The 22160-nt window shown below is 40.9% G+C and overlaps 1 long non-coding RNA gene across 1 annotated transcript; it reads right to left on the reverse strand.

Annotated features, from left to right (window-relative positions):
* Window positions 1-1307: 1307 nt before the first annotated feature.
* On the reverse strand, window positions 1308-6887 carry LOC133250059 (uncharacterized). The gene is made up of 3 exons (XR_009737214.1): window positions 6708-6887; window positions 6512-6617; window positions 1308-1840 (listed from the first exon to the last, which is right to left on the reverse strand). It is a non-coding gene; the product is annotated as an uncharacterized LOC133250059 (long non-coding RNA).
* Between the last annotated feature and the right edge of the window lie 15273 nt (window positions 6888-22160).

Raw genomic sequence — 22160 nt, forward strand, 5'->3', positions numbered from 1 at the left:
GGAGTTGAGATGATTAGAAACTGGGTGTTTGATGGAGTAACTCTGCAGAACTAGCATCATGACAGCCAAAGAGGGGCTGCTGCTCAGCTGGTGCTGGTACCTCAGGACCTTGGAAGAGGAGTTCTTTGAGGGGCCTGAATGGTTCTCATTCTGAGAGGGGATGAGGAGACTGGTTCTGGGAGTGTGGGACAAACTGGAAGCTGCAACCAATTGCTAATATCAGAGTGAAGAGTCATTACTGGCATGATGCTGACAGAACAGGGAGCAAACAGGAAGGAATCCAGGTCCTTTATCCTCTACTGGCCCTCCAGTCTTTCTTTGGTATCTCCACTGGCAAAAGCTAACAGAGAGTTACTGGCAAAGCAGAAATGTGGTTTGCAGAATTGAGGTTTCATCGTTACAAAGCAGACTACAGGACTTCCCTGGTGGTGCAGTGGGTAAGAATCTGCCTGCCAATGCAGGGGACATGGGTTCAATCCCTGGTCCAGAAACATCCCACATGCCACAGAGCAACTAAGCCTGTGTGCCACAACTGCAGAAGCCCATGAGCCTGGAGCCTGTGCTCCACAAGAGAAGCCACTGCAATAAGAAGCCTGCGCGCTGTAACAGAGACCAGCCTCTGCCTGCCTCAACTAAAGAAAAGCCTGCAGGAATGAAGACCAAGCACTGCCAAAAATAAATAAATAACATTATTTTAAAAAAGAAACAGACTGCAGAATGGTGGTTTTGAAGCTGAGAAATAATACCTGGAACCCTGTAATTTCTAGGTTTTGTAAACACGTGGTATTACCTATCATGATGCTGTGAGCATTCTTACTTTCAATTTGGTAGACGTACATTTACCTTTCTGTTGGGTTTATACCTAGGATTGGACTGCTGGGCCACAAACTATGCATATGTTCAGTTTCAGTAGATACTGCTAAATGATGTCCAGTTATGCAAATTATACTCTCACCAGCAATATATGAAAATCCTAGCTACTTTGCATTTATGCCATCCTTATAGCCATTCTGATGGGTGTGTAGTGGCATCTCATTGTGATTTTATTTGCACTTCCCTGACAACCAATGAACTTCTGCACAATTTCTGTAAGTTTATTGGCCATTTTGATTTCCTCTTTTGTAAAATATCTGTTCAGATCTTTTGTTCATTTTCCACTGGGTTGTCTAATTTTTTTTTTATCCGTTTGCAGGAGTTCTTTATATGCTAGATGTCAGTCCTTTGTGAGATATATGCATTGTGGGTATTTTCTTGTAATCCATGGATTGTTTTTACTCTCTTATTAATGTCTTCTCTTTGAGAAAAGTTATTAACTTTATGATAGTCCAGTTTTTTGAAAGATTTCCTTTATAGTGTGCTCTTTTAGAGTCTCGTTTAAGAAATCTTTTGCTACTTCAAAGTTACAAAGATCAAAAACACAGATATCTTGATTTTAAAATGGACAAGGGACATGAAGAGACATTTTTCCAAAGAAGACATACAAATACCCAACACGTACGTGAAAATGTGCTCAACATCACTATTCATCAGGGAAATGCAAATCAAGACCATATTGAGCTATCATCTCACACCTGTTGGCATGTTTATTGTCAAAAAGACAAGAGATAAATGTTAGCAAGGACATGGAGAAAAGAGAACTTGTACATTGTTGGTGGGAATGTAAACTGGTACAGCTGTTACGGAAAACAGTGTGAAGGTGCCTCAAAAAACCTGAACTTCTGTATGACCCAGGAATTCCACTTGTGAGTGTGTACCTGAAGAAGTTGAAACTAGTCCAGGTAGCCCTCCACATCTTCATGTTCCGCATCTGTGGATTCAACCAACTGTGGGTAGAAAATACCTGGGGGGAAAAAAGCCCAGAAACTTCAAGAAGGAAAAGGAGCTTACTGTTTGCTGCTGATTACCTGTTTACATAGCACTTGCACTGCATTTAGAATAATTTACATAACATTTATATTAGGTAGTATAAGTAATCTAGAGATGATTTAAAGTATGCAGGAGGCTGTGTGTAGTTTATATGTGAATACTACATCATTTCATATAAGGAACTTGAGCATCCAAGGATTTCAGTACTCTCTGGGGGTCCTGGAACCAGTTCCTCAAGGATATCAAGGGATGACTGTATCTTGAAGAAATACCTTTACTCCCATATTCATTGCAGAGTTATTCACAACAGCTGAGATATGGAAACAACTTAAGTGCCCATCTATGAATGAATGGACAAAGAAGATTGAAGATATATATATAATATATATATGTATATATATATAATGCACAAACATTCTCTCTCTCTCACACACACATTAGAATATTATTCATCCATAAAGGAAGAAAATCCTGCCATTTGCAGCAACATGGATGGACCTTGAAGTTTATTATGCTAAATGAAATAAGTTAGAGAAAAACAAATACTGTATCATCTCACTTTTGTATAGAATCTTAAAAAGTTGAGCTCACAGAACCAGAAACTAAAGTAGTGATTACCAGGGACTGGGGTGGGTGTGGGATGGAGAGATGTTAGTCAAGTTTTCAATTATACGATGAATAGCTTTTGGAAATTGAATGTGCAGCATGATGACTATAGTTAATAACACTGTATATGTGAATTTGCTAAGAGAGTAGATCTAAAGTGTCTTACTATACACACACACAAATGGTACCTATGTGAGGTAGTAGATATGTGAAGTGGTAGATATGTTCATTAATCAGGTCACAATGTATGTATATATTAAAGCATCATACTGTAAACCTTTAACAAAACCACATTGTACACTCTAAATATATACAATTACCACCAAAGACTGGAGTAGGGAGCTTACAAAGACCTTCTTTCATGTTTTTCTCTGAAAACTTACCCTCCCCTATACCGCAACTCTCCCCTTCACATTCAAATCTGCAATCCATCTGGAATTTATTTTGTATATGATGTAAAATAGTGGTTCAGACACATGTTTTTTTAAATATAGAACATTATATAGATTTAGCACTATCTGTTGAAAGGAGCATCCTTTCCCACTGTACTTCAGGGTCACTTTTGCCCCATGTGTAGGCCTGTTGATGGATTCTTTATCCTTGGTCACGATATTAACTCCCTAATACTGTCACTGAAAGTTACCATCAATTGAGTGGCTTAAAACAACATGCATTTTAAGTCTCACAGCTCTGTGGTCAGAAGCCTCGGTACAGTGTGACTCTTCTGGGTCCTCTGTTTAGAGTCTTTGTTGGTGTTGTTCAGCTGCTAAGTCATGTCTGACTCTGCAACCTCATGAACTGCACCATGCCAGAGCTTTTAGAGTCTAACAAGCCTGAAATCAAGGTGTTAGCCAGGTTGGGCCCTTGTCTGAAAGCTCTGGAGGTGAATCCGCTTCTGCGGTCCTTCAGGTTGTTGGTGGAATTAAATTCCTTGCGGTTGTAGGGCTGAGTTCCCCAATTCCTTATTGGCTGTCAGGTGGGGTTTAGTTTTTGCTTCTCAAAGTTGTGCATTCCTCCTCATGTTTTCCATGTGGCGCTTCTCCAGCAACATCAAGTCAAGTTCATCTCACACTTAGAATCTCTCCTAATTACCCTTTGGCTGCATCTCTGACAGGCTCTTTTGCCTTCCTCTTTTGCTTTTGTGGGTTCATGTGATTCCATTGCACCCACCTGGATAATCCAGGATAATCTATTTTAAAGTTAGGTGGTTAGTAACTATAATTATATTGCTAAGTTCCTTCACAGCAGTATTTTGATTAGGCTTGATTAAATAACAGTGAATAGTGAGCTTGAAGTGGGAGTTGGTATCTTTAGAGTTCTGCCTACCATAGTTGATTTGTCTATACTAGCATTATTACCACAGTCTTAATTACCATAGTTTTATAATAGTTTTTCATCTGTGCCATAGTTATTCAGCGCTGTTCTTCAGGATTATCTTGGCTGGCATATACATAATTGGAATATTAAAAGATTTATAATGAGACAGGAGCAATATTCACATAGATAATGACCATTTTTTTTCAAGACTGATGAAAAGCATCAGGGATAGATAGTGCCAAATTGCCCTTTGAAATTTTTGCAACAATTTACTCCTTCATTAACACTGTATGCAAAGGCCTACTTCCTGGGTTTAAGTTTAAAATGAATGCTAATCTGATAGGTAAAATATGTAGTTTCCTCACTTTGAGTTCTGTTTTAAAAATTGTGAATGAAATTAAGTATTTTTTGTTTGCTTATATTAGTTGTTCTATTCATATCCTGTTGCCAATGGTTTTGTTTATTGTCATTCAGAGAGTTAAAAAATTTATGATGTTAAACTTATACTTTTATGGATTTTGTGTTTGGGATCATGTTTATAAAGTTCATGTTTCAAGCTTGAAAAAGAATCCCTCATTTTTTTCTGGATATTTTGTGGTTTCTGTTTTGTGTTGTTCTGTTTAAATCTTTGATCTTAAATTTAGATTTGTTTTGGGCTAAGAAATGAAGCCACTTTTTTGAAAGATCATACAAAGGTACCAAAGACCCTTTCATTCCCCTTAGGCAGCTCTTTCCCCTGACTCCTACACTACTCTTCTCTGGAGCAGTTTCAGGGAGTGAACAGTTTGTGAATTGGAAAATGCCCCTATCTCCAGAGCAAAGATGAGGCCATGACAGAAATATTGGTCTCCCCAGGCTATGATATGCTGTATTTGCTGTTTTATTAGTAAACATCATTGCTGAAGCTCATTTAGCTTTATGAGCAGAATAGGAGTTTGAATGAAGGTACATAGAATCTTAGGAATTCTCCATCTGTAGACAAGTTCTCTTGCTCAGCAGCACTGTTAAGGAAAGCAGGAAGCTGGACAGCTTAGAACCAACCATTCATGACCTCGCTGTGCTTTGGTTCAGGCACACCAAAAACTTCCTTTGTTCAAAGACAAAAGCTTATTCAAATACGTTTTACTAAAAGGAACCATATTTTAGAAATTGATCTGTAGATAGGTTTGTATGAAAATGCCACGGGGCTAACCATGTGAAAGAAATCTTCCTCTGAACTTTCTGATTTCAACATCAATAAAAAGAATCAAGCAGTTAGATCTAATTCCATAAAACTGCTTCTGTAAAAAATGTTCTCATGAGTATCTGTGGTAGAAGGATTAAAGACCTAGCTTATCCAAAGGGAAGCTAAATGAGATGCACTGATAAATGACTAGCTTGCTGCTTATTCTTCAGAATGCTCTCATTTTTTTTTTTGCCTGCAATTTTTTGCTTTTGTGAAGACTTGCTAAAGTATACTATCATCAAAGATTTTATTGTGAGTCCCTTCTGTGCTTCATTTATTATTTAGTTCACTAAAGAATATAAGCAGAACCTCAAATGTCTAATATTGTTATTAAATCATAAAATCCAAAAGTATCCTTGAGGAGGATGAGTCTGATGTGTTCTCTGATATAGTAATTGCTCCACAGCATTCCTGAGTCTTCAAAGCTCTTTTTTTAAGTGACAGTAAACTACTTGAAAGGTAGTCTGTGGTTTTACTGGCAGTTTTTAATTATAGGAAATTTTTTTTTTTTTTTTTGCCATAAATGGACTTCTATTCAGAGGAGAACAATCATGGTGGTGAAGGGACATGGAATTATATCATGTAAGGAATGTCTGCATAAGGCTGGGGAAGTTTCTTTTGTTGAGGAGTATACTCAGGGGAGATAGACAGCTGTCTGAGAATTTGTAAAGAATCATCCTATGTAAGGTAGATTAAATTCAGTCTCTGTGATCATAAGGGCTTCCCTGGTGGCTCAGTGATAAAGAACCCACCTGCCAATGCAGGAGACATAGGTTCGATCCCTGGGTTGGGAAGATCCCCTGGAAGAGGAAATGACAACATGTTCCAGTATTCTTGCCTGGGAAATCCCATGGACAGAGGAGCATGGTGGGCTACAGTCCTTGGAGATGCCAAAGAGTCAGACTTGACTTAACAACTAAGCAACAATAGCAATAACAGCTAGGATCCTAAAGGTGATCCTACTAAATAGTTAACAGAGTTGGGTAAGTATTCAGTGGCTACTTTGGGAGGTAGTAACATCCTTAGCACTGCACGGATAAATAGGTTAGCAGACCACTTGATGAGATTACTCGAGATGACACTCACATTGGCACAGTTCCAATAGATGTGACTCTGAAATTTGAATTTCCAACTATCTCTGGCCCCAGGGAATTCTCCCTGACTATTGGCCCTAGCTTGGATGCTGTATTCATTTTCTAGGGACGTCATAACAAGTACCACAATCTTGGTGGCTTAAACAACAGACATTCACTGCCTCACAATCCTGGAGGCCAGACATCAGAAATCAAGATGTTGGGGGAGTTGGTTCCTTCTGCGGGCTTCAAGGGAAGGACCTGCTCTGGGACTCTCTCCTTGGCTTGTACATGGCTACCTTTACGTCCACTGGGTTTTCTCCCTGTATGTGTGTCTGTCTCCAGTTATTATCATTTTTTAAAAATAAAGATAGTAATGTAAGACCACTCTAATAATCTCATTTTAGCTTCTTTATCTATTTACCTCATCTCCAAATAAGGTCACATTCTGATGCACTGGGGCTGAGACTTCGTATGAAATTTTAGGGGACAAGACTCAATCCATACAGATGTATAAGGGAAAACTGGACCTATAGGATAAAGAAATTGGTGGAGTTTGTGAATTCTAGAAATTGGCTAGGTCAGTCACTATTTTACAAAATCCCTACTGTTGTACTTACTATTGCCGTGTAACTTTTCAGCTGAAAATAAACATTTTATTATGCTCACAGATCCCGTGGGTCAGAAATGTAGATGAGGCCTAGCTCAATAGCTTTTCTCTGCTCAGACGTCAGGCCCTCAGGTGAGAAGACTGGGTGGCTAGAGGTGGCTCAAGAGCTGGGGGCTGAAGTAATTTGCTTGGTGGTTGGTGTTTGTTAATTGTGAGGTCAATGGGGGTGTCAACTGGAACATTTCCATATGGCCTGTTGGTGCCTTCCTCAAAGTACGACAGTCTCAGGGTAATGCCCTTTGTGTAGCATTAGGGCTCCCAAAGTCAGTATCTTGGCGGACAAAATTGGGGCTGTACTGCTTTTCTGACCAAGACTTGGGAGTAGTGCAGTGTCTCTTCTGCCACAATTCTATTGGTTAAAAATGGATCACACGCCCACTCAGAGTTTGATGAGGGGATATAGGCACTCTATCTTCCTTGGCATGAAAATTTCTGAACATAAAATAAAAAAGAACACATATCTATTTAGAGAGAATTTAAATTATAGGGTATATTATAAAAGAATATATAACCACCTAAGAGAAAATCAAGCTTCTTGTCTTGGTCTGTGAGATTTACTCTGACTTACTAATTCCACTTCATCTACTGGTCATGTGTAGAATATTAGACATAGAATAATTTTAAAATTAATCCGACATCCACTGGGCTTCCAGGAATCACTTCCTCTCACTCCCTCAAAAAAAAAACAAAAAACACAACACCCAAGATGTTTTAACAGAAAAGTATAAAAGAATATTAAGTATGGACCAGCTTTGCTCTTATTCTGTTTTTATGACTTGTCCAAGCAATTGAACTAGCTAATATATTGATTTCATAAAAAGTGCTAACCCTGACCAGGCCAGGGATCTTAGCTGGCTTAGACCAGGTGGCCTTTGCTTTTTAGGTAATTCCAGCTCTCTGTTGACTCCGTAGCTCTTGTTTTACATCTGCTTCAAAACATAAACATAAGTCAGGTATGCATTTTTATTGAACAAATTGGACTCTGTAGTGTGTGAATTATTTTCTATTCTCACTTTTCAAATTTGGACTTACTCTTTCCTACCTAGGATGAAATATTTGGCAGGTCGAATAACTTTCTGGTTCCTTCAATCACAAGAAAGCCTCACTCTAACAAAAAAAAAATTTTTTTTGCCAAGTATAGTATCAAAATTTAGAATTCTTATCTAATGTAGGGTTCTCCTGTCCCCCTGCTTAAGAACGGGAGAAGCATGCCCTACCTCTTCATGATTTTGTAATTCTACTTCTCCCACTTCTAGGTATGGTTTCCGACCCCTCTGGAGAAGAAAGGTAAGAGGTACGAAAAGTTTTATTTGATGGATATGGTTGTATCTGGCAACAAAGTGGAAGCTGCGGTGACTTTTCTAAGCTAGCCTCAGAAGTCCTGCAATGTCATTTCTGCCACATTCTGTTGGTTGAAAGAGAGTCACAGGATACCCAGAGTTAAGGGTGGGGGACATAGATAAGGAACGTGTCAAAAATGACAGTCAGATAGTTGTTGTCTCTTATTCTCTGGGGTGTTCTTTTTTCCTGGGAGAGCCTCCTGCTAGAGGACCTATGACTGCAGTTCTCTTTTAAACAAGTAATGTTCCCATATCTGGCTGCTTTTGAGTCTCATTATCCAGAAGCTGCTTGCAGTACGTGTCCCTACAGTGGGCCTTTGGCTTTCCCAGGCTCATCTCTTACACCCCGGGCTGCCTTTCTGGCCCCGGAGCCACATCTGGGTCCCAGGAAACGGACTCCTTTGTCATTGGTAGTGTAAATATTGACTAATGCAGCTCTCTCTGCTGTTTACAGTCAGACTAATAATAGCCATGGCCTTGCATCTTTGGACTTCCTGCAGCAGAAGCAGACTCCAGTCTCTGGTCTCCCAGTCTTCAGAGGCTGTAGGCAAGGTTTTTGAAAGGTTCACAGAAGCTCCTCTTACCAGGATTAAGGTGAAAGAAAGTACTTTTTCCTCTCGTCCCCCATCTCATCTCCTCCATAGCACACAGACCAGTTTCCATAAAGCACTCTCTTTCTAGGCTTTTTCCATTTTGATATTTATAGAAATAGAGGTGGGAAATAAAACAATGTTAGTAGAATCAGTCCCACAACCCTTAGGGTGTATTGCTTTGGCGGTCTAGCTCCACAATTTAGGCATTGTGCTTAGACTTCAGGGCCACTGGTAAAATTCCAAGACAAAAGAGTCCTATTTTAATATCTTGGTGCCCTTCAGCCAAGATTAATAAAGCAGAAATGCCATTTTTCCTGTAGTAGTGTTTAATAAATCCAAGAAGTGATTAGTCAGGCTTGCCAAGTTTAGAGAGAGGATTTTTCAGGAGTATTTCAAAGCCAGTGGAGGTTGCATGGCATTTGGGGAGAGGTTTGTGAGAAGAAACTTATGAAGGGAGAGGTGGGAGAGATTTCAAGAGGCCAGTGTTCTCTTTGTTATCCAACTCCTCATTTGTTTCCTATAATCTACTCTTTATACTGCACTGAAGGGGTTATTCTAAACTGAAAACCTATTTGTGTAATTCCTCTTTCATGTTTTTTATATCTCCTTTAAAAGATAAAGACCAAATTCTTCAGTTTAACATAGAATATTCTTCAGGATCTATCCCTTGGCAATCTTTGAAGCCCTACATTTCACCAATACACTGGAGAAGAAAAGAAACATTAAGTGTGAGATAGGATGAGTGAAATGATCAGAAAGCCTTCTCCTTCCCTAATCACTCAGGCCCAGTTCAGCAGGTGCCAAGAAGGAAAGGAACCAATACAGAACTGGACTGAGATTGGAGTTTTAAATGTTGGATTAGATAAGGTTAGACATTAACAGCTAGATGTGACTACCAGCCTATGAAACCTGCTTAAGATGTTGAAACATAAGAAAGAGAGATTTTATAGAGAGTGGTTAAAAGGAGAAAAGCAAACATTGTTTCATTTTTGTACTCCAGTAATTTTAGATTGTTTGATAAGTAATTTTAAAAATGTAGGCATCATTTAGCAGGGACAGGACTTAGGGGACTGATGAGTAGGAGTACAGAAGATGGCAGGTTGGAGCACAGGCTTATTTGTATAATTTTGCTGGGAATTTGAGATTTGAGATCACACTGGAAATTATCTAGCAGTAAGGTTTTTTGAATAGACATTCCAGATTAAAGAAAAAATTGAATTCAGAAGAGTTATATGAGGTACTTGTGCCTGGAAAATCCCATGGACGGAGGTCCATGGGGTCACGAAGAGTCAGGCACGACTGAACGACTTTACTTTCACTTTTTACTTTCATGCATTGGAGAAAGAAATGGCAACCTGCTCCAGGGTTCTTGCCTGGAGAATCCCAGGGACAGAGGAGCCTAGTGGGCTGCCATCTATGGGGTCGCACAGAGTCGGACACGATTGAAGCGACTTAGCAGCAGCAGCAGCAGCAGCATATGAGGTCCAGTCCATGTTATAGGATTTTTCTGATTGCTCACTAAGCTTCACCATGTTGAGCTTCCTCAGTTTCTTAATGTGGCAAATTCTTTGTTGTCCTGGGACTTCGCAAGAGTTCTGCTTAGAAGAAATGTCACCTCGCCACCCCCGCCACCCCTGCAATCTTCAGCTAGCTAACCTCTGTGAATCCTTTAGGTTTTAAATAACATATTCTATTTTTAGAGAGGTCTTTTCTGACCCTCTCAGCATAAATTGGGTGCCCCTTTATTATAATCATGGGCTTCCCTTGTGGCTCATTTGGTAAAGAATCTGCCTGCTATGTGGGAGACCTGGGTTTGATCTCTAGTGTTGGAAGATCCCCTGGAGAAGGGAAAGGCCACCCATTCCAGTATTCTGGCCTGGAGAATTCCATGCACTGTCCATGGGGTTGCAAAGAGTTGGACATGACTAAACGACTTTCACTTTATTATAATTACATGTGTTCCCTCTGCTTTTCTGTCTTTTTTGGGGGGGCTCATATTATTTGTAACTATATGTTTATTTTTGTGTTTATTTGTCTTATGTCTGACTCCACCACTAAACGATAAGCCTCAGGAGTGTGAGGCTATAATTGTTTCATTCATCACTAGATAAGCAACACTTAGCAGAATCCTTGAAACAGAAGATATTCAATGATTTTTCTTTTGAATCAGGAATAAATGTTTCCTTGATTATGCTAAAACCTTCACTGTATTTCTGTGACCAGGCTATTAATAGTGAGAGAGAATGAATAATTTAGAAAATGGACATTTGTGAACTGTAATTTAGGTGGTTGGAGAAGACTCATGAGAGTTCCTCAGGCTGCAAGGAGATTAAACCTGTCAATCCTAAAGAAAATCAGTCCTGAATATTCATTGGAAGAGCTAATGCTGAAGCTGAAGTTCCAATACTTTGGTCACTGATGTGAAGAACTGACTCATTGGAAAAGACTCAGATGATGGGAAAGATTTAGGGCAGAAGGCAAAGGGGGCAACAAAAGATGAGATGGTTGGATGGCATCACCGATTCAATGGACATGACTTTGAGAACACTTCGGGAGATAGTGGATTACTGGGAAACCTGGCGTGCTGCAATTTATGGGGTCTTGAAGAGTTGACACAACTTAGCAACTAAACAACAAAAACAAGCTCAAGCTAAAGCATAAAAAGCACAGACTTGAGGCAAGGGATTTAAAAAATCCTCCAACTAGCCTCAATGAAGAGGAGCTGGATACTGATTGTGAAACAGACTTCATTTCTTATGCTCCTTGATTCTACATCTCTGAGAGGTCTTAAAAGGACACATGAAATGACCTGTTGTCAATAAGAATGTGATTGTGGGGATGGATCTTTCTATTGTGTTTGAAATAAATTATATATGGTGGAAAACATGTAGAACTGAAATTAGGGGAAACAACTCTAGCCATTATAATGATTTTGAATAAAATAAATGTTAAGTAAGAAAGCTTTGTAAATAATTGTGTGATAACATGCTATGGAATAAGTGGCCTGTGAAAGGAAGTTCAGTTCAGTTGCTCAGTTATGTCCGATTCTTTGCAACCCTATGGACTGCAGCATGCCAGGCTTCCCTGTCCATCACCAACTCCTGGAGCTGGCTCAAACTCATGTCCATCAAGTTGGTGATGCTATCCAACCATCTCATCTTCGGTCGTCCCCTTCTCCTCCTGCCCTCAATCTTTCCCAGTATCAGGGTCTTTTCAGATGAGTCAGCTCTTCTCATGAGGTGGCCGAAGTATTGGAGTTTCAGCTTCAGCATCAGTCCTTTCAATGAATATTCAGGCCTGATTTCCTTAAGAATGGACTGGTTGGATATCCTTGCAGTCCAAGGGACTCTCAAGAATCTTCTGAGACACCACAGTTCAAAAGCATCAATTCTTTGGCGCTCAGCTTTCTTTACAGTCCAACTCTCACATCCATACATGACTACCAGAAAAACCATACCTTTGATTAGACAGACTTTGTTGGCAAAGTAATGTCTCTGCTTTTGAATATGCTATCTAGGTTGGTCATAACTTTCCTTCCAAGGAGTAAGTGTCTTTTAATTTCATGGCTGCAGTCATCATCTGCAGTAATTTTGGAGCCCCACAAAAATAATGTCTGACACTGTTTCCACTGTTTCCCCATCTATTTCCCATGAAGCGATGGGATCAGATGCCATGATCTTTGTTTTCTGAATGTTGAGTTTTAAGCCAACTTTTTCACTGTCCTCTTTCACCTTCATCAAGAGGCTTTTTAGTTCCTCTTCACTTTCTGCCATAAAGGTGGTGTCATCTGTGTATTTGAGGTTATTGATATTTCTTCTAGCAATTTTGATTCCAACTTGTGCTTCTTCCAGCCCAGCATTTTGCATAATGTATTCTGCATATAAGTTAAATAAGCAGGGTGATAACATACAGCCTTGACGTACTCCTTTTCCTATTTGGAACCAGTCTGTTGTTCCATGTCCAGTTCTAACTGTTGCTTCTTGACCTGCATATAGGTTTCTCAGGAGGCAGGTAAGGTGGTCTGGTATTACCATCTCTTTAAGAATCTTCCACAGTTTATTGTGATCCACACAGTCAAAGGCTTTGGCTAGTTAATAAAGCAGAAATAGATGTTTTTCTGAAACTCTCTTGCTTTTTCGATGATCCAGCAGATGCTGGCAATTTGATCTCTGGTTCCTCTGCCTTTTCGAAATCCAGCTTGAAGATGTGGAAGTTCATGGTTCACATACTGTTGAAGCCTGGTTTGGAGAATTTTGAGCATTTCTTTACTAGCGTGTGAGATGAGTACAATTGTGCGGTAGTTTGAGCATTCTTTGGCATTGCTTTTCTTTGGGGTTGGAATGAAAACTGACCTTTTCCAGTCCTGTGCCCACTGTTGAGTTTTCCAAATTTGCTGGCATATTGAGTGCAGCACTTTCATAGCATCATCTTTTAGGATTTGAAATAGCTCAACTGGAATTCCATCACTTCCACTAGCCTTGTTTGTAGTGATACTTCCTAAGGCCCACTTGGCTCTAGGTGAGTGATCATACCATTGTGGTTATCTGGGTCAGGGAGCTCTTGTTTTGTATAGTTCTTCTGTGTAGTCTTGCCACCTCTTCTTCATGTTTTCTGCTTCTGTTTGGTCTATACCATTTCTGTCCTTTATTGTGCCCATCTTTGCATGAAATGTTCCCTTGGTATCTCTAATTTTCTTGAAGAAATTGCTAGTCTTTCCCATTCTATTGTTTTCCTCTGTTTCTTTGCACTGATCACTGAGGAAGGCTTTTTTACCTCTCCTTGCTATTTTTTTGTGAAAGGAAAAAAAGGCCAAAATTTGAAATCAAAGTGTTAATTTCTTTCAATATAGAGTATTTCCTTATCAGTGTCATTAAATCCTATAATGGAAATGTTAATAGAAATATTTACCTTTCACACAATGATACCTTGACATTTAGGAAACACAGGGCTTCCTTTGTGGCTCAGCTGGTAAAGAATCCCCCTGCAATGTGGGAGACCTGAGTTCAATCCCTGGGTTGGGAAGATGCCCTGGAGAAGGGAAAGCCTACCCACTCCAGTATTCTGGCCTAGAGAATTCCATGGACTGTATAGTCTATGGGGTTGCAAAGAGTCGGACATGACTCTGTGACTTCCACTTTCACTAGAAAGTGCCACATGGGTTTATGGGAGGCAATTATTTTATACATTTTGGAGAAGTGGAGAGTAGGTATAAAGGAATATTAGAATGAATGTTGGTACATAAGGCTGCAAGGGAAAAGATTTGTTTATTTCTACCTACAAGTTGAGCCAGTTCCCAGATGTCAAATTACTGGCCAGGTTCCAGAGGAAACGGGTATTGGCCTTTATTTCTTGTTCACTGCCACTGAAAGTTGAACTTTCAAGTTGCTTTGGCAGAGGCGTGGGTGACGCCCTTCTGTCCCTAGTCTTTCTGTGTACCATGCAGATGTCCTCAGCCATCTATAACAGACGTGTCCTGAAGTGCTGGTTCCTGGAATAACAAGTCAAATGGCTAACACCCAACTCTGAGCTGTTATTCTATGCCACGTGCCATGAGCTAAGAACTTTTATATGGATTATTTTAGTTTGTCCTTATTAGATATTTCTAATGTTAGCTATTATTATTATCATCTCCATTTTATAGATACAGAACTGGAGGCTTAAGGAAGCTAACCCCTTTGTCTAAGGTTTTACAAGTAATAAGTGGCAGAGGCAAGATCCGAACCCAGGTAATTTGATTCTAAACCCTGAACTGTCTTGCCTAATGGCTCGTCATCAAGGAATTCACTCTCCCTGATGGGTGTAGTGCAAGCTTAATGGATAGAACGGTAGGTTAATGTTAAATGCTATGCAATCTACATTAGACTTACGCAAGTGAGAGTGGAACTGCCAAAGGTCAGAAATGTTTGGCGGTGTATGCATAAACAATCTATGTTGCTTTTTCTTCATGTGCAAAGTACCCTGTAAGAAACCTGGAGCCACTCCAACATCCCCAGATCTGCCGGTCAGACTTGTGTGTTGGAACTGGAGGACTGGTGCTTCAGTCATTATGTGGCCTTATTCCTCAAGCCTCAGAAACAGCAGGAGCTGGTAGACTCCTGTTACTCCTTCCTTCTCCACCTCTCTTGGGGAAAACCTTAGGGGTGGGATACATGCTTATTTGAGAAAAATGGAGAGTACAGGGAGCTATTTTCTCACCATCCTCTCTGTGGGACTTTTCCTTAGACTGAAATCCCCTGAGAATTACTCCTGTACTAAAGACTGTATTTCTTTAAGTTTTTTTTTTCTTTCTCTTTTGATTCATTAATTCAGTAAGTTTTGAGAAGTCTTTGCCTACTTAAGGACTTCTCTGCCAACAGTCTTTAAGTTGAGTATAAATAATTGAGTTATTTGCTGTGGAATTTGAGTACATCCCAATTTCACTTTAACTTATTATGACAACAGGAAATCCAGAAACCCACTATTTCCATTCCAAAGAGTTTTTCTGTTTTGGTAGCTCTAAATATTTGAAAACGGTCATCAGTTCAGTTCAGTTCAGTTGCTCAGTCGTGTCCGACTCTTTGCAACCCCATGAATCACAGCCCGCCAGGCCTCCCTGTCCATCACCAACTCCCGGAGTTCACTCAGACTCACGTCCATCGAGTCAGTGATGCCATCCAGCCATCTCATCCTCTGTCGTCCCCTTCTCCTCCTGCCCCCAATCCCTCCCAGCATCAGAGTCTTTTCCAATGAGTCAACTCTTTGCATGAGGTGGCCAAAGTACTGGAGTTTCAGCTTTAGCATCATTCCTTCCAAAGTAATCCCAGGGCTGATCTCCTTCAGAATGGACTGGTTGGATCTCCTTGCAGTCCAAGGGACTCTCAAGAGTCTTCTCCAACACCACAGTTCAAAAGCATCAATTCTATGACTATGAAAATGGTCATAGTGAGGGTTAATTATATAAATGAGTATTTCCCCCATAACCTTTATGAGGTGTGAACATTGAAAGAAAATTAGAGTTAAAGCAAATCATATCATCTCAGTTTCAATGAAGGACTTTTTTTTGACACTACAGAAAGTTTTTAATGAATTATTATTGTACTATGTAAAATATTAAGAACAAATTAAAAACTAAGACATTCTCTGGCAAATACTTGTACCCAAAGTCTAGCAAAAATTCATGAGAGAGCAATTCGATTAAAGCAATCTCCACATCAAGGATGCTGTTTAAAGGCTATCAGTCCCCTAGGAGAGTAGCCCCATACTCTTTACCCTTGACCCATACACTTGACCCTGACCCCTGTTGGGATCCCTGGCTCCAGACACCCAACACTGCTTCACCTTATTTTACTGTCGCTCAGAATGCCCTAGAATGGCTCTCCTTGCTTCCCCAAGAATCTGTTACCAGCCACAGTTCCCCACCCCACTCCCACCCCTCATTCTCAGGGTCTCTGATTCTTGGATGTTGGATTTTATTTATTTATTTTGGCCACACCATGGTGTTTGCAGGATCTGAGTTTCCTGACCAGGGATTGAACCCCGGCTCTTGGCAGTGAAAGCACGGAGTCTTAACCCCTGGACCACCAGGGAATTTCCTGGATTCTATTTGAAGCTGCTGTTGTACTGTGTAAGCCCTTACTTAAAACTGTGCGTGCCTGCATGATAAATCACTTCAGTCGTGTCCGAGTCTGTGTGACCCTAGACTGTAGCCTGTTAGGTTCCTCTGTCTATGGGATTCTCCAGGCAAGCATACTGGAATGGGTTGTCATACCCTTTTAAAGGTATCTTTCCAAGCCAGGGATCGAACCTGTGTCTCTTACATCTCCTGCATTGGCAGGCAGGTTCTGTACCACTAGCACCACCTGGGAATCCCAGTTAAAACTGTAGACTCTAAAATATCAAAGTCATATACTTTCTTTTTCAGAATTAGATCCTGAGAAAAATAACAGCAGCTCCCTTCTGCTTTCATCTTTTCTTCTTGACAAAATAGAAACCTAGAACTCTCGAAATGAAAATACTCTTCTCATAAATCGGTTCTACTTCCTGTTGCTGCTGAACTCCATCAATGTCTTGTGTGTACACTTAATTCTGCTTCCTTTTGCAGAGAATTCCTGAGTAACAACTTTCAGAGATAAATCAACTCACTGCAGTGGCATCCTATCCATGGACTGGTGACCCAGGTAAGAAATTTTGTTTTCCTTCATTTTCCCTGACTGGAAGTCATTTAAAACATACTTTTACAATGTTTGAATATAATTTTAAGCTAATGCATGAAGCTTTAAAGAAATTTCACTTTTACTATAGAGAGTTTGGGCTTTGTTCATCCTCACCTTCATTCTTTCCCTCTAGTTTTATTTTCTAAATTTCATTTCTTGGAATAACTTAAAGGAGCCAGGGTGAAATTATCCATTGGGCATAGTAGGTACAGTCAATGGGCTTGTGATACTGTTGCTGCTGCTAAGTCGCTTCAGTCGTGTCCAACTCTGTGCGACCCCATAGACGGCAGCCCACCAGGCTCCGCCATCCCTGGGATTCTCCAGGCAAGAACACTGGAGCGGGTTGCCATTTCCTTCTCCAAAGCATGAAAATGAAAGTGAAAGTGAAGTCGCTCAGTCGTTTCGAACTCTTAGCGACCCCATGGACTGTAGCCTACCATGCTCCTCTGCCCATGGGATTTTCCAGGCAAGAGTACTGGAGTGGGTTGCCATTGTCTTCTCTGTGTGATACTGTTGCTGTTGCTGCTGCTGCTGCTAAGTCGCTTCAGTCGTGTCCGACTCTGTGCGACCCCACAGACAGCAGCCCACCAGGCTCCCCCGACCCTGGGATTCTCCAGGCAAGAACACTGGAGTGGGTTGCCATTTCCTTCTCCAATGCATTAAGGTGAAAAGTGAAAGAGAAGTCACTCAGTCGTGTCCGACTCTTAGCGACCCCATGGACTGCGGCCTACCAGGCTCCTCCGTCCATGGGATTTTCCAGGCAAGAGTACTGGAGTGGGGTGCCATTGCCTTCTCCAGTGTGATACTGTTAGGAGCCCATAAAACTATTTTAACACTATTCTAAGTTCAGTTAAAAAAGTAGTATTTAATGATTAATCTAGCCTGGAGTATATGTGTCTTTATACCAAAGCAGGCATAAAATATTTTATAATACATATATGTTTTCTGGAGGAAAGGGCCCATGAAGGCAAGAGTACCTAAAGTCCACAAAAGTCATAACACACGGAAGTTAGCTAGCTGCTTTATTGCAAAGAAACATCTCTTAACTGACAACCATATTTGACATTCTTTGGAGTTTTTATGTCTGTGAATTTGATGAGCTGATCCATTTCTGGCTAAGTTACATAATTTACTGGTCATAAAATTAGCATAGAGTATAAATTTTGAGTAAAGACAATAAATAAGACTGTGGATATTGATCTGGTATTTTAATTGGGCTTTAGTCTTTCCTTAACACAACATTTTCTTGTTCTTTTATTTTTTTAAAGTAGTGAAAATGTTAGTCGCTCATGTCTGACTCTCTGTGACCCCATGACTGTTCTCCAGGCATGAATTTTGGAGTGGGTAGTCATTCCCTTTTCCAGGGGATCTTCCCTACGCAGGGATCGAACCTGGGTCTCCTGCATTCTCAGGCAGATTCTTTACCATCTGACCCACCAGGGAAATTTACTATCTTTGAAAATACCTTAAAAAAAAACAAAAAAAACCCCCAAAACCAAAAAATGAAACCGTGGTGCCATCTACTGGTAGTTTAAGGAACAGTCCTATATGCTTGGGCTTCCCTGGTAGCTCAGTTGGTAAAGAATCCGCCTGCAATGCAGGAGACCCTTATTGGATTCCTGGGTCAGGAAGATTCCCCTGGAGAAGGGCTAAGCCACCCATTCCAGTGTTCTTGGATTTCCCTTGTGGCTCAGCAGGTGAAGAATCCACCTGCAATGCTGGAGACCTGGTTTCGATCCCTGGATTGGAAAGATCCCCTGGAGAAGGGAAAGGCTTACCTGTTCCAATATTCTGGCCTGAAGAATTCCATAGACTGTATATGGGGAATGATGAGTTGAATTCTATGGCTCAGGTAATTTACAAAATGAAGAGAGACAGCTCACACTACCCTTTTCTCCTCTTGACGATTCCATGTCTTTTTACTCTGCCTTTTAAAAGTCAGGTTCCTATTGAACCATAAATCTGAAAATCCTGATTTTTTCCCCCTTAGATTACTCTTTACAGCAGCTAATTGCAACGGATGGCTTTTGAACTCCAGGTGAAAATCATCAGTTATGGATGCTGTTAAGTTGTCTCCTTGCACAGTACTTTGTAGAGTTCAGGAAGTCTACTTCTACCTGATCTCTCATAGGGAGAGATTTTCTGTCTCATTTTGTCTTTATTTCTAGAAACTGCCTTCCCCATATCTTCTGCTTTTAAAGGTTCAGCTCATTTACCTAACTCCCATCTTTATAATTTATCCCTTTCTGTATAGGGAATTTCTGACTGACCTATTTTTGACTTTACAGCTTCTTCTTGACTATATTTTTATCCCTTGGCAGGATATTTCCTGACATTAACTCCCAGATGCTGTATCTTTTTAAGGACCTACAGTTTCAGGGTAGACTAGTTCTTGGTCTACCAATATTTCCTATACTGTTTGCTTATTGGAATGTCTGGGGAACTTTGTTACAAGTCCAGATGCCCAGATCTTTCCCTAAGGGATTTGATTCAGTCAGTCTGCTGGAGGCCCTGGGAATCTTCATTTTGATAAATGACTTAGGAGATGGTGGTGTGGCTATTGTATTTGGGAACCACAAAACCTACAGAATATACTACTTCTCTGAGGACCCAAGGCTCTGTGTCAGGCAGCCCAAGTCCACCCCTACAGTCTCATATTTTGCCGTGTGTTAGTTGCTCAGTCGTGTTCAACTCTTTGCAACCCAGACTGTAGCCTGCCTGACTCCTCTGTCCATGGAATTCTCCAGGCAAGAAGACTGGAGAGGGTTGCCATTTTCTTCTCCAGAGGATCTTCCTGACCCAGGAATCAAACCAGGGTCTCCTCCACTGCAGGCAGATTCTTTACCATCTGAGTCACATATTTTGCCATATCTACTTGTCATTCTTCTGTATGCACTTTCCTTCTTCCTCCTCCTTTTTTTTTCTCCTTCTTAGCTGTAAACTTTCTTCTCATCTTCTAAATCCCAGATCAAATATTTGGGGGTCTTTCTTACCCTCTTCTTCCCTTTCCTTTTCCACTGAGCGAAAGTAGTCGCTCTCTCCTCTGTACCTCACTCAGTCATGTCTGACTCTTTGAGACCCCATGGACTACACAGTCCATGGAATTCTCCAGGCCATAATACTAGAGTGGGTAGCCTTTGCCTTCTCCAGGGGATCTTCCCAACCCAGGGACTGAACCCAGGCCTCCTGTATTGCGGGCAGATTCTTTACCAGCTGAGCCACAAGGGAAGCCCAAGAATACTGGAGTGGGTAGCCTAGCCCTTCTCCAGGGGAATCTTCCTGACCCAGGAATCAAACAGGGGTCTCCTACATTGCAGGTGGATTCCTTACCAACTGTGCTATCAGGGAAGCCCTCTCATCTGTACCACCATTCCCCTGTTAGAGCCCACACCACACTGCCAAATTTGTAACCTGAATCCAAATATTTATAGCATAGGAAGAAGATAGCAAGGAATTTAAAAAACAGGGTCCATGAAGCTCCTGCCTCAGAATCATCTCGAGTGTGTGGTCAATGAAAGATTCCCATCCCAGATTTATTGACTCAGAATCTCTGGGGGTACAGTCTGCAACTGGTAAACCAAATAGTGCTGCTGAATATCTTCTATCCATTAAAGTGTAAGAACCACTGCTCTATCAACTACAGAAATCAAGACATCAGCTAAAATGCAATCCCTCCATGAACTGCATTAATTGACAAGACATGTCAGAAGGTCGAGGGCACTCAGAGCTTTATTGGCAAGGCCAAGGGTTTGGCTTCAGTGATCAGTGTAGCACGTTTTTCCTATATTGGTTTGTGTTCAATTAGGCCTCCTGATTTAAAAAAGTGAGATAAAAGAAGATATCCTTATGAGCAGCATCTTATTGATTTATTAAACTATAGGTCTTCTCCAAAAATGTTAAAATTCCATGGACTTAGGCTATGTCTGGATCCCAAGTTTAAGAAAATGATTCATATATGACTTATTGTTGTCTTTATTTTCCTCTTGTGCATTTCTTGAGGGCAGGGACTACTTCTTATTTCTCCTTAGATTTTTAACTTAAAGTGTCCAGTTGTTTTATAAAAGAACATTCTCATTTTTCACCTTGGGAAGCTTTAGCAGGTAAATGGGATTAAATATGCTCAATAAAACCTCCTAAAATTCAAGCATAATTGCTTTGGATGGTTGTAAACGTAGCCTTTAGAAAGCTTAGTCTAGAAACTGTGAATAATAAAAATTTATAAACGCATGCCTATGTGCCTTTAGAAAGTTATGTGACCTAGATCTAGCATCATATAGTCTGTTAAAATTTGTATTAAACTACTAATACTTATTCTATCGATTCTATGTAATAATGACTAGGCATCCTATGGAACACATTTTTTCCAACACTACCAAGTCATCAACTTACTTCTGACACGACCTAAAGATAGTGTCCAGTCCCGCAGGTTAAGGCCTCAATCACCCACGACTGTCCAGTGCCCCCACTTCAGATGCAACTCACAGTTCTAAATTGTCATCTTACTTCTGACCAACCAGCTAACGGTCTGAAATTCCCATGACACCCTTCTTGAATTCGATTAATAGGCTAGACTGACTCATAGAACTCAGAGAAACATTTTATTGTCTATTATCAGTTTATTATAACAGGACATACCTCAGGGACAGCCAGATAGAAGGGATGTATAGGGTGAGGTATGAGGGAAGGGGCGTGGAACTTCCATGCTCTGTGAGTATGCCATTCTCCCCTGAATCTCTGCATCCTCACCAACCCAGAAGCTCTCTGAAGCCAGTCCTTTTGTGTTTTTATGGAGTCTTCATTACACAGGCATGATTGATTAAATCATTGGCCACTGGCAGTTGATTCAACCACAAGCCTGCCCCGCCCCTGCCCCCTGCCGCTAAGGTCAGGGGGGTGGGACTAAAAGTTCCAGCTCTTTAATCCCATGGTTATCTCCCCTGGCAACCAGCTCCCATCCTAGGTGCTTTCCGGAATGTTCTCATTAACATGAGCCTAGGTGTGGTCTTGCCTGGAAAATCCCATGGACGGAGGAGCTTGGTGGGCTGCAGTCCATGGGGTCGCTAAGAGTCCAAAACGACTGAGTGACTTCACTTTCACTTTTCACTTTCATGCATTGGAGAAGGAAATGGCAACTCACTCCAGTGTTCTTGCCTGGAGAATCCCAGGGACGGGGGAGCCTGGTGGGCTGCCGTCTATGGGGTCGCACAGAGTGGGACAAGACTGAAGTGACTTAGTAGTAGCAGTAGCAGTAGCAGGTGTGGTTAACATGAGCCAAAAG

Source organism: Bos javanicus, chromosome 6 (assembly GCF_032452875.1).
Source record: "Bos javanicus breed banteng chromosome 6, ARS-OSU_banteng_1.0, whole genome shotgun sequence".
In the NCBI taxonomy this organism is placed as follows: domain Eukaryota; kingdom Metazoa; phylum Chordata; class Mammalia; order Artiodactyla; family Bovidae; genus Bos; species Bos javanicus.